Source organism: Bufo gargarizans, chromosome 2, assembly GCF_014858855.1.
Source record: "Bufo gargarizans isolate SCDJY-AF-19 chromosome 2, ASM1485885v1, whole genome shotgun sequence".
NCBI lineage: Eukaryota > Metazoa > Chordata > Amphibia > Anura > Bufonidae > Bufo > Bufo gargarizans.
The window spans coordinates 386579973-386595217 of record NC_058081.1 but is presented as its reverse complement, the minus strand read 5'-3'; positions in this window follow the sequence as shown (position 1 = coordinate 386595217).

The window sequence follows — 15245 nt, the reverse complement described above, 5'->3', positions numbered from 1 at the left end:
GGCTGTTCTGGCTAACTTTTTTTTTGCGGAGTTCTCTTGACAGAATAGGTCACGTGTTGTTTTTATAGAACAGGTTGATACGCACGTGACAATAGCAAATATGTGTATTTTTATATTTTTTTGTTTGTTTTACATAATAAAGCACTTTTTAAACCAAAAATCCTTTGTCTTGTGTAGGGGCTCAGTTTTTGCTGGAAGAGCAGGTTGTTATGGACACATGATATTTAATACTGTATGTCTACTTCTTTTAAATTTATTTCAGTTTTACATAATAAAAGCATTTTTTTTTTTTTAAATCATGTTTTAGTGTCTCCATTTTATTTTCTGGGCCTTGTGGTAAGAAGGGGCTCAATTTTTGGAGGATGAGGTAACAGTTTTATTGATACTATTTTGGGGTACATATGTATTTTTGATATTTGATATTGTGATGTAAGGTGCCCCAAAAATTACATTTTTGGCACAGTTTTTATTATGTATTTTTTTTACGGCGTTTACCTGAGGGGGTATATCATGTGATATTTTTGGATAGCAGGTTGTTACAGAGCGGTGATACCTAATATATGTCTGTTTTTATTTTTATTTTTTTATTATACATTATTTTATGGTAAAAAAATATTTAAACTTATTTACTTCTTTATTTTTGTTTATTGCTTCAATGCAGTACAATACATGCCAGCATTTATTTTTTTTCACATTTTTTGCGGTCTGAGCATGCGCAGACCGCAAAAACTGATCCGTTCTGAAAAGGCAAAAAGACTGAACTGAAGACATCCTGATGCATCCTGAATGGATTGCTCTCTATTCACAATGTATTATGATAAAACTGATCAGTTCTTTTCCATTATTGAGACCCTAGGACGGAAGTCAATGCCGTAAAAGAATAACGCTAGTGTGAAAGTACCCTAAGACCTTGTATTGATTACCGAGAGTGCGACATGCTAAATTTTTTACCAAGTTAGACCTGCGAGGTGCCTATAACTTGGTCCATATCAGATCTGCAGATGAATGGAAAACAGCTTTCAGGTCACGTTACGGACATTTTGAATATCTTGTTATGCCTTTTGGTCTTTGCAGTGTCCCGGCCACTTTTAAACATCTCGTCAATGATATCTTCAGAGATCTTCTGGACCAGTTCGTAGTCATCTATTTGGACGATATCTTGATCTTCTCTAACTTTATGGAAGAACATCAGAGACACGTGAGACCTATTTTGGAACGTTAAAGAAAGAATCAACTTTACATTAACCCCTTAAGGATGCAGGGCGTACCGGTACACCCTATTTCCCCAGTCCTTAAGGAGTCCTAACTTTAAATCGGATTCCGGCGCCGCGGGGGTTAATCGGAGCGGGATTCCGGCTGAGGCTGAAATCATTCAGCCAGCATCCCAAAACAACGCAGGGGGGTCATTTGACCCCCCTGTATCGGCGATCGCAGAAAACTGCAGGTCAATTCAGACCTGTGGTTTTCTGCATTTCTGGTCCATTCGGGTCTCCTGTAACCCGATGAACCGGAAAAAGACTGCGATCGGCGGCATGATTATACACAACTGAGAGCCCCAGTGAGGATGAGGATGACCCCACATTCCTTTTGTCATCCGCATCCTCCTCATCATCATCGGATGACTATGAGCCACCAAGGCGGCGGAGACGCCGCCAGACGGAGCCATGGGCCCCACATGCTAGGGATCCTGTGGCCCACCCTAGTACGAGCTGCCCTGGGGTTCGTACTGGTTTCCCGGCCCACCAAATAAGCCCACCGGAGCCCCCTGCCGATGAACTTAGTTGGTGTCCCCCAGTGGACTTTGAGCCTGAGATTCTGGATTTTGCTGGCAATCCTGGAATCCAGATTCCCACAGTGGGGTTTACTGAAATTGAGTTTTTTTTTTTTTTTTTTTTTCAGTAACCCACTTGTGAATCTGATGGTGGAGCAGATGAATCTGTACGCCCAACAGTTCGTCGCTCAAAACCCAGGCTCATTTTTGGCTAGACCCGGTGGCTGGATGCCGGTCAGTGCAGCCGAGATGAGGACATTTTGGGGCCTCGTGCTGCATATGGGTCTAGTCCAAAAACCCAGTGTCAGGCAATACTGGAGTGGGGACGTCCTGTACCAGACCCCACTGTACAGTATGGTCATGACACGTCCCCGGTTTGAGGCCATCCGGAAATGTCTGCATTATTCCGATAATGCAGCATGTCCCCCCTGAGGTGATCCTGCCTATGACCGTCTGTAAGATACGGCCGGTCATCGATCATTTTGGGGCCAAATTCATGGAGGCCTACGTACCTGGTAGGGAGGTCGCGGTTGATGAGTCTCTCGTTGCGTTCAAGGGGAGACTCAGTTTCCACCAATATATTCCCACAAAGCAGGCGAGGTATGGCGTGAAGCTATACAAAATTTGTGAGAGTACTTTAGGGTACACTTACAAATTTTGTGTGTACGAGGGTCGAGATTCCCGTATTCAACCCCCAGAATGTCCCCCCACTCTGGGTGTTAGCGGGAAACTCGTGTGGGACCTTATGTACTCACTGCTGGATAACGGTTAACACTTGTATGTGGATAACTTTTTATACCAGTATCCCCTTGTTCAGGTCCCTTGCCGCCAGATCCATGTTCGCTTGTGGGACCGTGCGGAAAAATCAACGTGGCCTCCCTGCCTACCCCCTCCAGGTACCTATCCCCAGGGGTGAGACCCGTGCCCTTACCAGTGGAAACCTGTTGCTGGTCAGGTATAAGGACAAGAGGGATGTCCTTATGCTGTCCACAATCCACGGTAACAGCACCACCCCCGTCTCTGTGCGAGGTACCGCGGCAACGTTCCTCAAGCCAGATTGTATCGTCGACTACAATCGGTATATGGGAGGAGTTGATCTCTCTGATCAAGTCCTCAAGCCATATAACGCCATGCGCAAAACCCGGGCATGGTACTAAAAAGTTGCGGTCTACTTGGTGCAGATTGCCATGTACAACTCTTTTGTACTATCCCCAAGCGCTGGCAGCACAGGGACATTCCTCCAATTCTATGAGGCAGTCCTCAAGGACCTGATCTTTTTGGCCAACACTTTCCAGGTGTGGTCCCCCATACTGGAAAGAAGGGGCGAACCCAAAAAAGTGCAGAGTGTGTCGCAGGAGGGGGATACGGAAGGACACCACCACTCAGTGCGACACGTGCCCCGATCATCCGGGCCTCTGCGTTATCGATTGCTTCAGGGAGTATCACACTTCCATGGAGTACAAAATTTTTATAATCCCCAACAGTCCACTAGAGAACATAAAAAACTATGGCTCTCAGACTTTGGAGACACGGAAAACAAAAATATTCGTTTTAGTGCAGGCATCCTCAAACTGCGGCCCTCCAGATGTTGTAAAACTATAACTCCCAGCATGCCCAGACAACCTACAGCCATCAGCAGGGCATGGTGGGAATTGTAGTTTTACAACATCTGGAGGGCCGCAGTTTTAGGATGCCTGCTTAGTGTCTCAAAAGACTTAGAGCCATACATATTGGGCATCGTCGCGTGCGTAAACGTCGTCGCTATAAAAATAACTTTTGACCAAACGCCTCGGATGAACGGTGTTAAAAATATAAAAAAAATTCCGGTAATAAAGCAAGGGTTAACAGCCAAACAAAACTAAATATTTATTGCCCTGATTCTGTAGTTTGCAGAAACACCCCATATGTGGTCGTAAATGTCTATATAGCCGCACGGCAGGGCATAGAACGAAGGGAACTCCATAGGGTTTCTGGAAGGCAGATTTTGATTGACTGTTTTTTTTTTTTTACACCATGTCCCATTAGAAGCCCCCCCCTGATGTAGCCTAGACTAGAAACTCCAAAAAAGGGACCCCATCTAAGAAACTACACCCCTCAAGGTATTCAAAAGTTACTTTACAAACTATGTTAACCATTTAGGTGTTCCAAAAAACTAAATTGCGAATGTAGAAACAATTTTAGAATTTAAATTTGTTGTTACCTTGCCTCAAAAAAGAGTCATATAGAGCAACCAAAAATCATATTTACCCCTAAAATAGTCCCAAAACAACAACCACCTTATCCCGTAGTTTCCTAGATGGGGTCACTTTTATGGAGTTTCTACTCTAGGGGTGCATCAGGGGGCTTGAAAGGGTACATGGTGTAAATAAACCAGTCCAGCAAAATCTGCCTTACAAAAACCATATGACGTTCCCCTTCTTCTATGTCCTGCCGTTTAGCCAAATAGCAGTTTGCGACCACATATGGGGTGTTTCTGCAAACTACAGAATCAGGGCAACCCATTTTGAGTTTTGTTTGGCAGTTAACCCTTGTTTTATTCCTGGAAATAATTATATTGGAAAATTTTCCCAAAAATTGAAATTTCTAAATTGTTTCTCAATCTGCCATTAACTCTTGTGGAAGACCTAAAGGGTTAATAACTGTTTTGAATACCTTGAGGGGTGTAGTTTCTAGAATGGGGAGGTTTCTATTATCTAAGCCTCACAATATGACTTCAAACCTGAACTGGTCCATAAAAAGTGGGATTTTGAAGATTTCTGAAAAACTTCAAAATTTGCTTCTAAACATCCCCAAAAAATAAAATATCATTCCCAAAATGCTACAAACGTGAAGTAGACATATGGGGAATGTAAAGTCATCCCAATTTTTGGGGGTATTACTATGTATTACAGAAGTAGAGAAACTGAAACTTAGAAATTTTTGGTAAATATAGTATTTTTTTATGCAAAAAAATTAACTTTTTTGACCCAATTTTAACAGTGTCATGAAGTACAATATGTGACGGAAAAACAATCTCAGAACGGCCTGGGTAAGTCAAAGCGTTTTAAAGTTATGAGCACTTAAACTGACACTGGTCAGATTTGCAAAAAATGGCCAATTCTTTAAGGTGAAATAGGACTTAAGGGGTTAAGATTGAAAAATGTGAATTTCACCAGACTGAGATTCAATTCCTTGGCTATATAGTTTTACCTCATGGTCTACACATGGCAATATTAAAGCAATAATAGACTGGCCTACCCCCAGGAGCATAAAAGATGTTTAACATTTCATAGGTTTTGGCAATTTTTATAGACGCTTAATTAAGAATTTCTCAGAAATAATTACTCCTATTACACAGTTGACTAAGAAAAGGAAAAATGCTTTTGTCTGGTTCCCCAAGCACAGGAATCCCTTTGTCTCCTAAAGTCCAAGTTCACTACAGCCCCTGTATTACCGTAGTTCATCCCGACCCAGAACTCTCCTTCATTGTGGAAGTAGCTGCTTCAGACTGAGCTATAGGGTCTATTCTGTCTCAGAAAACGGGAGACAAGGGTTAATTGTATCCGTGCACTTTTTTCTCCCAACGTTTATCCCCTGCTGAGAACAATTATCATGTGGGCAATAACGAACTGTTAGCTATCATTGCAGCTTTTAAGGATTGGAGACATCATCTTCAAGGAACCTCACCGCAAATAATAGTTCTGACTGATCACCTTAATTTGGAATTCGTTAGATCTGCCAAATATCTATCCCCTCGCCAAGCTCATTAGAGTCTCTTCCTCAATGAATTCAACTTCTTAATCTTGTACAGACCCGTTTCCCGTAACGGCAAGGCAGATACTCTATCTAGAATCTTTTCCAATGATTCCACTACTATGATTCCTCCCAAGACCATTGTTCCTGAGTCTAATTTTGTGGGAGTAAGGCCTCATGCATACAACAGTATTTTTTCACGGTCCGCAAAAACGGGGTCCTAGGTCCGTGATCCGTGACCGTTTTTCGTCCGTGGGCCTTCCTTGATTTTTGGAGGATCCACGGACATGAAAAAAATCGTTTTGGTGTCCGCCTGGCCGTGTAGAGCCAAACGAATCCGTCCTGAATTACAATGCAAGTCAATGGGGACCGATCCGTTTGACGTTGACACAATATGGTGCCATTTCAAACGGATCCGTCCCCATTGACTTTCAATGTAAAGTCAGGAGTCCCTTTTATACCATCGGATCTGAGTTTTCTCCAATCCGATGGTATATTTTAACTTGAAGCGTCCCCATCACCATGGGAACGCCTCTATGTTCGAATATACTGTCGGATATGAGCTAGATCGTGAAACTCAGATCCAACAGTATATTCTAACACAGAGGCGTTCCCATGGTGATGGGGACGCTTCAGGTTAGAATATACTGAAAAACTGTGTACATGACTGCCCCCTGCTGCCTGCCAGCAGGGTGCAGACCCCCCCCCCCCGTTTTTAACTCATTGGTGGCCAGTGCCAGTGCCCTCTCCCCTCCCTCCCCCTCCTAATTAAAATCGCCCCCCCTATCATTGGTGGCAGTGGAGAGTACCGATCGGAGTCCCAGTGTAATCGCTGGGGCTCCGATCGGTAACCATGGCAACCGGGACGCTACTGCAGTCCCGGTTGCCATGGTTACTTAGCAATTTGTTGAAGCTTCATACTTACCTGCGAGCTGCGTCCGACCGGGAGCTCCTCCTACTGGTAAGTGAAAGGTCTGTGCGGCGCATTGCCTATAGCACAGACCTGTCACTTACCAGTAGGAGGAGCTCCCGGCCGGTCACAGACATCGCTGCTCGCAGGTAAGTATGAAGCTTCAACAAATTGCTTTTTTTTTTTAAGTCAATGGGTCCGCAAAAAAAACGGAAAACGGCACAACGGCCACGGATGCAGACAACGGTCGTGTGCATGAGGCCTAATCCATAATAAGGACTTGCTTAAAGAGATAAAAGAGGCATATGACACTGACTCCTTGCTGTCTCGACCACCTGATGATTTGCATTTGATGCTTAAGAACAAGGTGTGGACCCATGTGCAGCAGCTATATATACCTGAAAAAAATAAGACAGAAAATTCTAAAATTAGTCCATGATTCCAAGATCGCGGGTCACAAAGAAGTGCAGAAGACACAGGAATTTTTATCCTATTTCTTTTGGTGGCCCAATTATCAACAGGATGTAAAGAAATATGTTGTGTTATGTCATGTTTGTGCTAGATGCAAGACCCCACGTTCTTCACCCATGGGGTTATTACAGCCTTTGTCGGTCACCTCTCGTCCATGGGGTTCTATTTCCATGGACTTTATCGTAGATCTACCTACCACTAAAGGAAAAAACACAATTTTGGTAGTAGTTGACCTGCTCACCAAGGCTGCACATTTAATTTTATGTACCGGCCTACCCTCTGCTAAAGATACTGCTGACCTCGTAGTTCAGAATGTGTTTCCTTTTCACGGAGTTCCTGATGAAGTTATCTTGGATTGTGGGGTGCAGATTACATCAAAGTTTTGGCATAGTTTTTACACAGCACTTGAGATTTATATTAATCTATCAACCGCCTTTCACTCACAATCTAATGGACAAACTGAACGCACAAATCAGACTCTGGAACAGTATCTTCGATGCTATACCTGCAACTCCTTTCTTTGCAATTTTGGGGTATCATCCAAATATTTTTGCCTTCTGCCCAACCCCCTTCCCCGTCCCTTTAAAAAAACGATTTTCACATTCTTCGGATGTAACCGAAGAGGTGGATAATGTAAGGGATTGTCTTCTCTCTCTTGATTTCTGCGCCTTGTATCCGCCTCCGGACCGCCTAACGCAGGATCGCAGTCCGGAGGCGGCAGACTCAGGCAGAGTCACGCATATACCCGTCATCTTGCGAGACACGAGATGACGCTCACAGCCGGCCCACGCATGCGCATCGCGGGAAGGCAAAAGTTCGAGGGGGGTTACATCATCAGCCTGCCAGCCAATGATCATCGCTGGCAGGCTGATGATTTTTTTAAAAACTAATCACAAGCCATTTAACACTTTATATTTATAAATATAAGGTGCTAAATGGCTGCTGTGCTCCTCTACTGATTCTTTTCGTCGGTTGGTCTCAGCAGAGGAGCACAGTTCACAGTGAGTACACCAAACACTTCACTTAGCCCCCAGATCACCCTCCATCACCCCAATTAACCCCTTGATCGCCCCTATCAATCACCTAGCGAAAGGGAAAAAAGTGATTTATTGTTTTCACTGGTATTGACTGATAGGTTTTAGGATAGTTTAGGCCCCTTGGTTAGGTAGTTAGCAATCGGTTAGCGCCCAGCCCACCGCACCGCAGTCACTGATTCACTGATTAGCGTATCGCTAATCAGCATTTGTACTTTTATAGTATCTGTAAGTGATCAAAACTGATCAGTCAGATCTATAATAGTATTAGTGTCACCTTAGCTCGCCCTCCACCAAGCACTGCCGTACAACATGGTGAAGTGGCGAGCACCAGAAGGGTAGTTGAAGCTGGTACGGTGGCACGTGCAATAGTTACCCCGTCGCAGCCACTGCACAGACAGGCCTGTAGACCCCCCTAGAGTCCCTGAGGTGCTGGCAAACTCTGATTGGCAGTCCCCAATTTCAGCCGCACCATTAGTTCTCCCTTTCACCGCCCAGTCTGGAGTTCGGGTTGAGACAGCTCAGATTGGTTCGGCCCTGGAATTTTTTGAGCTGTTCTTGACTGCGGAGCTCTTGGACATAGTCGTGGCAGAAACAAATCGGTATGCCACTCAATTTATAGCCGCCAACCCGGGAAGCTTTTATGCCCAGTCTTTCCGTCCAAGTTTCCGAAATTAAAACTCTTCTGGGCCTTCTCCTCAATATGGGCCTAACCAAAAAGCATGAATTGCGGTCATATTGGTCCACGAACCCAATTCATCACATGTCCATGTTCTCTGCTGCCATGTCCAGGGCACGATTTGAGGCCATCCTGCGTTTCCTGCACTTTAGCGATAACACCACCTCTCGTCCCAGAGGCCATCCAGCTTTTGACCGGCTCCACAAAATTCAGCCCCTCATAGACCACTTCAACAACAAATTTGCTGATTTGCATACCCCTGAGCAAAACATTGGTGTAAACGAGTCCCTTATGCATTTTACCGGGGGCCTTGGCTTTAAACAATACATCCTAAGCAAGCGTGCCAGTATGGGGTCAAATTGTATAAGCCCTGTGAAAGGGCCACAGGCTATACCCACAAATTTTGGATCTATGAGGATAAAGATCAGACCCTGGAGCCGGTCGGTTGCCCTGACTACCTGGGGAGCAGTGGGAAGACAGTCTTGGACTTGGTATCACCCTTATTTGGAAAGGGGTACCATCTTTTTGTGGACAATTTCTACACAAGTGTGCCCCTCTTCAGGCATTTGTTCCTAGAACAGATTGGCTGCTGTGGCACCGCGCGACCTAGTCGCAGGGGCTTCCCCCAACGGCTCGTTACCACCCGTCTTGCAAGGGGGGAGAGGGCTGCCTTGTGTAAGGAAGAACTACTCGCGGTGAAATGGAGACACAAGCGCGACGTTTACATGCTCTCCTCCATTTACACAGACACGACAATACAAATTGAACGAGCAACCAGTGTCATTGAAAAGCCCCTCTGTGTCCACGACTATAATTCGCTCATGGGAGGGGTGGACTTCAATGACCAGGTGTTGGCTCTGCATTTAGTTTCCCGACGCACCAGATGCTGGTATAAGAAGGTGTCTGTATATTTAATTCAATTGGCTGCATATAATAGTTTTGTTCTCTACAGTAAGTCTGGGAGAACAGGATCCTTCCTCAAATTTCAGGAAGAGATCATCGAGAACCTCCTGTATCCAGGAGGTTCCATGGCCCCATCCACCAGTGTAGTGAGCCGCCTACACGAGCGACATTTCCCCAATGTCGTTGCCGGTACCTCAACCCAACCGTCACCCCGAAAAAGATGTTGTGTCTGTAGCAGGAGTGGAATAAGGTGTGACACACGCTATTCCTGTCCTGACTGCCCTGATCACCCTGCCCTATGCTTTGGGGAGTGTTTCCGGAAGTACCACACACAGGTACACTTAGCATAGGGATCACATCTCACAGGACAGGCACACAGGGCTATTGGGGCCCATTCACACAGAAATGCTGCAAACCTCTCCTTTCACCTGGGACAAAGTGCATAATGTACTTCACCTCATCTTTGGGCGATTTGCGCTTTGCACATTGTCCCATGGGGAAGGAGAGGTTTGTCCTATAAAGGTAAAAAAATAAAAATCACCAGTAAGCAAAAAAGTTAACGTTCTGTTCAGAAAGTTAAATAAAGTTTATATGTTCCGTTCAAATGTTATTATAAAGTTAATACATTTATTGCGTTGCAGCCTGTTTTTTTCTTTTTTGTTTAGTTTTTTTTTACCTTCCAGGTGGACCAACCGATCGACTAGCTGCAGCACTGATGTGCATTCTGACAGAAGCATTGCGCTGCTGTCAGAATACACAAAAGTCGGTGTATGCGGCGGTGCAAGACGAGATTTCTCCTCTGCAGTAAAAGATACATTTGCCGAGGCATATGAGCTGAGGAGGCGGGGGGTGTTCATATGCTTTGGCAAACACTTTGTATATATAAAAAATAAATAAAAAAATCCCGGCAATGATTTATTCATCCACATCGATTGATGTGAATGGAGAAATCGGGTTTGCCAGGGCATACGAGCTAAGTGGGTATGGATGTTGGGCGGAGCTCCTATGTCCTGGCAGACGCCTTTCTCCTCCTCTTTTTTTTTTTTGGGGCAGAGATTTTTTCATCCACGTTGATCGATGCGAATGAAGAAATCTGTGCCGTTCATTTTTTCTTTCAGCCTAGAGGCTGAATGGAAAAAAAAAATCTCATTACCCGTATGCTCAATATAAGGAGAATAGCAGAATCTCCTAATGCTGGCCATACATGTAATGATTGCGGAGACCCTCAAATGCCAGAGCAGTACAAACACCCCACAAATGACCCCATTTTGGAAATAAGACACCCCAAGGTATTCGCTGAGGGGCATATTGAGTCCATGAAAGATTGAAATTTTTGTCTCAAGTTAGCGGAAAGGGAGACTTTGTGAGAAAAAACTAAAAAAAAAATCAATTTGCGCTAACTTGTGCCCCAAATGTTTTTTTTTCTATGAACTCGCCATGCCCCTCATTGAATACCTTGGGATATTTATACTGCCCTGGCTTTTAGGGGCCTTAAAGCGTGAGAATAAGTCTGGGATCCAAATGTCTAAAAATGCCCTCCTAAAAGTAATTTGGGCGCACCTAGGCTGCAAAAAAGTGTCACACATGTGGTATCGCCGTACTCAGGAGAAGTTGGGGAATGTGTTTTGGGGTGTCATTTTACATATACCCATGCTGGGTGAGATAAAAATCTTGGTCAAATGCCAACTTTGTATAAAGAAATGGGAAAAGTTGTCTTTTGCCAAGATATTTATCTCACCCAGCATGGGTATACGTAAAATAACACCCCAAAACACATTGCCCTACTTCTTCTGAGTTCGGCAATACCACATGTCTGACACTTTTTTGCAGCCTAGGTGGGCAAAGGGGCCCATATTCCAAAGATCACCTTTTGGATTTCACAGGCAATTTTTTACTGATTTTGATTTCAAACTACTTTGCATGCATTTGGGCCCCTAAAATGCCAGGGCAGTATAACTACCCCACAAGTGACCCCATTTTGGAAAGAAGACACCCCAAGGTATTTCATGATGGGCATAGTAAGTTCATGGAAGTTTTTATTTTTTGTCACAAGTTAGTGGAATATGAGACTTTGTAAGGAAAAAAAAAATCATAATTTTCCGCTAACTTGTGACAAAAAATAAAAAATTCGAACTCACTATGCCCATCAGCGAATACCTTAGGTTGTCTACTTTCCGAAATGGGGTAATTTGTGGGGTCTTTCTACTGTCTGGGCATTTTAGAACCGCAGGAAACATGACAGGTGCTCAAAAAGTCAAAGCTGCTTCAAAAAGCGGAAATTTACATTTTTGTACCATAGATTGTAAACGCTATAACTTTTACCCAAACCATTTTTTTTTTTTTACCCAAACAGTTTTTTTTTTTATCAAAGACATGTAGAACAATACATTTAGTGAAAAATGTATATATGGACTGAAAGTGAAAAATGTTTTTATTTTTTATTTTTGTTAAATTTTGATTAATAACAAAAAAAGTTAAAATGTCAGCAGCAATGAAATACCAGCAAATGAAAGCTCTATTAGTGAGAAGAAAAGGAGGCAAAATTCATTTGGGTGGTAAGTTGCATGACCGAGCAATAAACGGTGAAAGTAGTGTAGTGCAGAATTGTAAAAAGTGGTCTGGTCATTAAGGGGGTTTAAGCTAGGGGGGCTGAGGTGGGTATATCTTCCCAAATTCAAAATATTTCAAATGGCGTTGAAACTTTTTTGCTTTAATGGTTTGTATCTTCATTTCCCATTTATCTAACTCATCATCCAAAAAACTATCAAATAACGCAACTTCCTATTTAGACAGAGTTGTTTGTATTTTTTCTTTCAATTAGTTAATTTCTTTCTCAATTGTGCCATGGGATTTCCGATCTGCTCCAATCAGCAACTCCAATAACATGCGGGAGCATTTATTCAGCATATCCTCCCATCTAGCAACAAAAGCCGAAACAAGGAGGAACTAAATACTGTACATCCCCTTTCTACTTATGTTGGCTTAAGCGTCTGGAAGAGCAGTCCAATTACCCACACAGCAAAAGTTGTATCATAGACTGGCATGACCAGAGAACAAGATGACAATTCAATTTGCAAGCAGTATGTTATAGAATAGGGGGATCTGAGCAGCTTGATATATATTTTTGTAAGAAGATTTTGCATAATATATAATTTATCTGTCAAGAAACAGCAGGTGTGAACCCACTGTGCCACATGTCCCACCTCCTTTAAGGGCATTGTCTAAGTGTACCCCTCGAATCTTCACAGTATCCCTGATGGTGGGGATAGACTTTCCCGAGGGGAAAACCAGGTTGCTACCTCTTGAGGAGGGTAGGCACACTAGGCAGCTCGTCCAGGTGGACCAGAAGGTACCTGAGTAGGTACCAGCAGTACAAGCATAGTCAGGCAGGTGGGTTAGTTACCAGAAGCAACAGCGCAGGACCGAAGGATGCGGCAAAGGCGTAGTCAGACAGGAAAAGGGTCAGGGCAGGCGGCACAGGAACAGGTCAGGCAATCCAGGTCGGCAACAGGAGAATCAAGGAAAGCAGACAGGGATCAGAGGAGTAGCAGAATCCAGGAATGAGGTATTAGTCAGGAGCACACGTAATTATCAGGAGCTTAGCAAACACAAGGACCTTGACACTGATACATCTGGGGCTTAGCCACTTTAGTACCTGCAGGAGAGCCTGGGTTGGTCAGCGAGGTCACATGACCCAACCCATGCAGCCCAGGGAGTGCCCCTAGGGCAGTGTAACAAGAAAGTCACAGATTTTGTCCCAAAACACCTTTCTGGCAAAATTTGCGACCTAAATACGCTAAAAAATGGCATAAAACAAATAATAAATTACTACTTTCCTTTTAATTTTAAGGATTGCTCAGTCTATAGTATAGCTAAATAGACACCCACAACCTCAATAGTAGCAGTGTTAAGCAGACGAGCTTTCATTTTATTGTCAACTTGCAATATAACAGGCTGAACTGAATGGACAGATGTCTTTATTCATCCTTATAAACTACACTCACCTAAAGAATTATTAGGAACATCTGTTCTATTTCTCATGAATGCGATTATTTAGTCAACCAATCACATGGCAGTTGCTTCAATGCATGTAGAGTTGTGGTCCTGGTCAAGACAATCTGAACTCCAAACTGAATGTCAGAATGGGAAAGAAAGGTGATTTAAGCAATTTTGAGCGTGGCATGGTTGTTGGTGCCAGACAGGCTGGTCTGAGTATTTCACAATCTGCTCAGTTACTGGGATTTTCTCGCACAACCATTTCTAGGGTTTACAAAGAATGGTGTGAAAAGGGAAAAACATCCAGTATGCGGCAGTCCTGTGGGCGAAAATGCCTTGTTGATGCTAGAGGTCAGAGGAGAATGGCCCGACTGATTCAAGCTGATAGAAGAGCAACATTGACTGAAATAACCACTCATTACAACCGAGGTATGCAGCAAAGCATTTGTGAAGCCACAACACGCACAACCTTGAGGCGGATGGGCTACAACAGCAGAAGACCCCACCGGGTACCACTCATGTCCACTACAAATTGGAAAAAGAGGCTACAATTTGCACGAGCTCACCAAAATTGGACTGTTGAAGACTGGAAAAATGTTACCTGGTCTGATGAGTCTCGATTTCTGTTGAGACATTCAAATGGTAGAGTCCGAATTTGGCGCAAACAGAATGAGAACATGTATCCATCATGCCTGTGTTACCACGTGTAATGGTGTGGGGGATGTTTTCTGGGCACACTTTAGGCCCCTTAGTGCCAATTGGCCATCTTTTAAATGCCACAGGCTACCTGAGCATTGTTTCTGACCATGTCCATCCCTTCATGACCACCATGTACACATCCTCTGATGGCTACTTCCAGCAGGATAATGCAACATGTCACAAAGCTCGAATCATTTCAAATTGGTTTCTTGAACATGACAATGAGTTCACTGTACTAAAATGGCCCCCACAGTCACCAGATCTCAACCCAATAGAGCATCTTTGGGATGTGGTGGAACGGGAGCTTCGTGCCCTGGATATGCATCCCTCAAATCTCCATCAACTGCAAGATGCTATCCTATCAATATGGGCCAACATTTCTAAAGCATGCTATCAGCACCTTGTTGAATCAATGCCACGTAGAATTAAGGCAGTTCTGAAGGCAAAAGGGGGTCAAACACCGTATTAGTATGGTGTTCCTAATAATTCTTTAGGTGTAAGGTAAGTGTATGTTACTATGTTAAAGACGTCACAAGGTACACAATTATGAAACATGCACACTTCTAAGCTATCCAAAGGAGGATGGGTGTTTTTTTTAAAACAAGAATATAACAGCAGTATCTAACACTTGTATTGGCCGCAAATTTATTATCGTGCCCAAAATATGGAATATAATTGCAGTATTTCAAGCTTGTAATTCACCATGACAAATGCAGCAAAGGCACCAGATGTAGGGTATTGCAAAAAATTGGTGTTTGTTTTTTAAACCCAGAATAAAATTGGTGTATTTCAAGCTTGTATTTCACTGTGACAAATGCAGCAAAGGCCCCAGATGTAAGGTATTGCAAATAATATGTGTGTTTTTTTAAAACCAGAATATAATTTCTGTATTTCAAGCTTGTATTTCACTGTAACAAATGCAACAAAGGCCACAAATTTATTATCTTGCCCAAAATGGGTGTTTTTTTAATAACAGAATATAACAGCAGTATCTAACGCTTGTATTTCACTGTGACAAATGCAGCAATGGTGGCAAATTTATTATCTTGC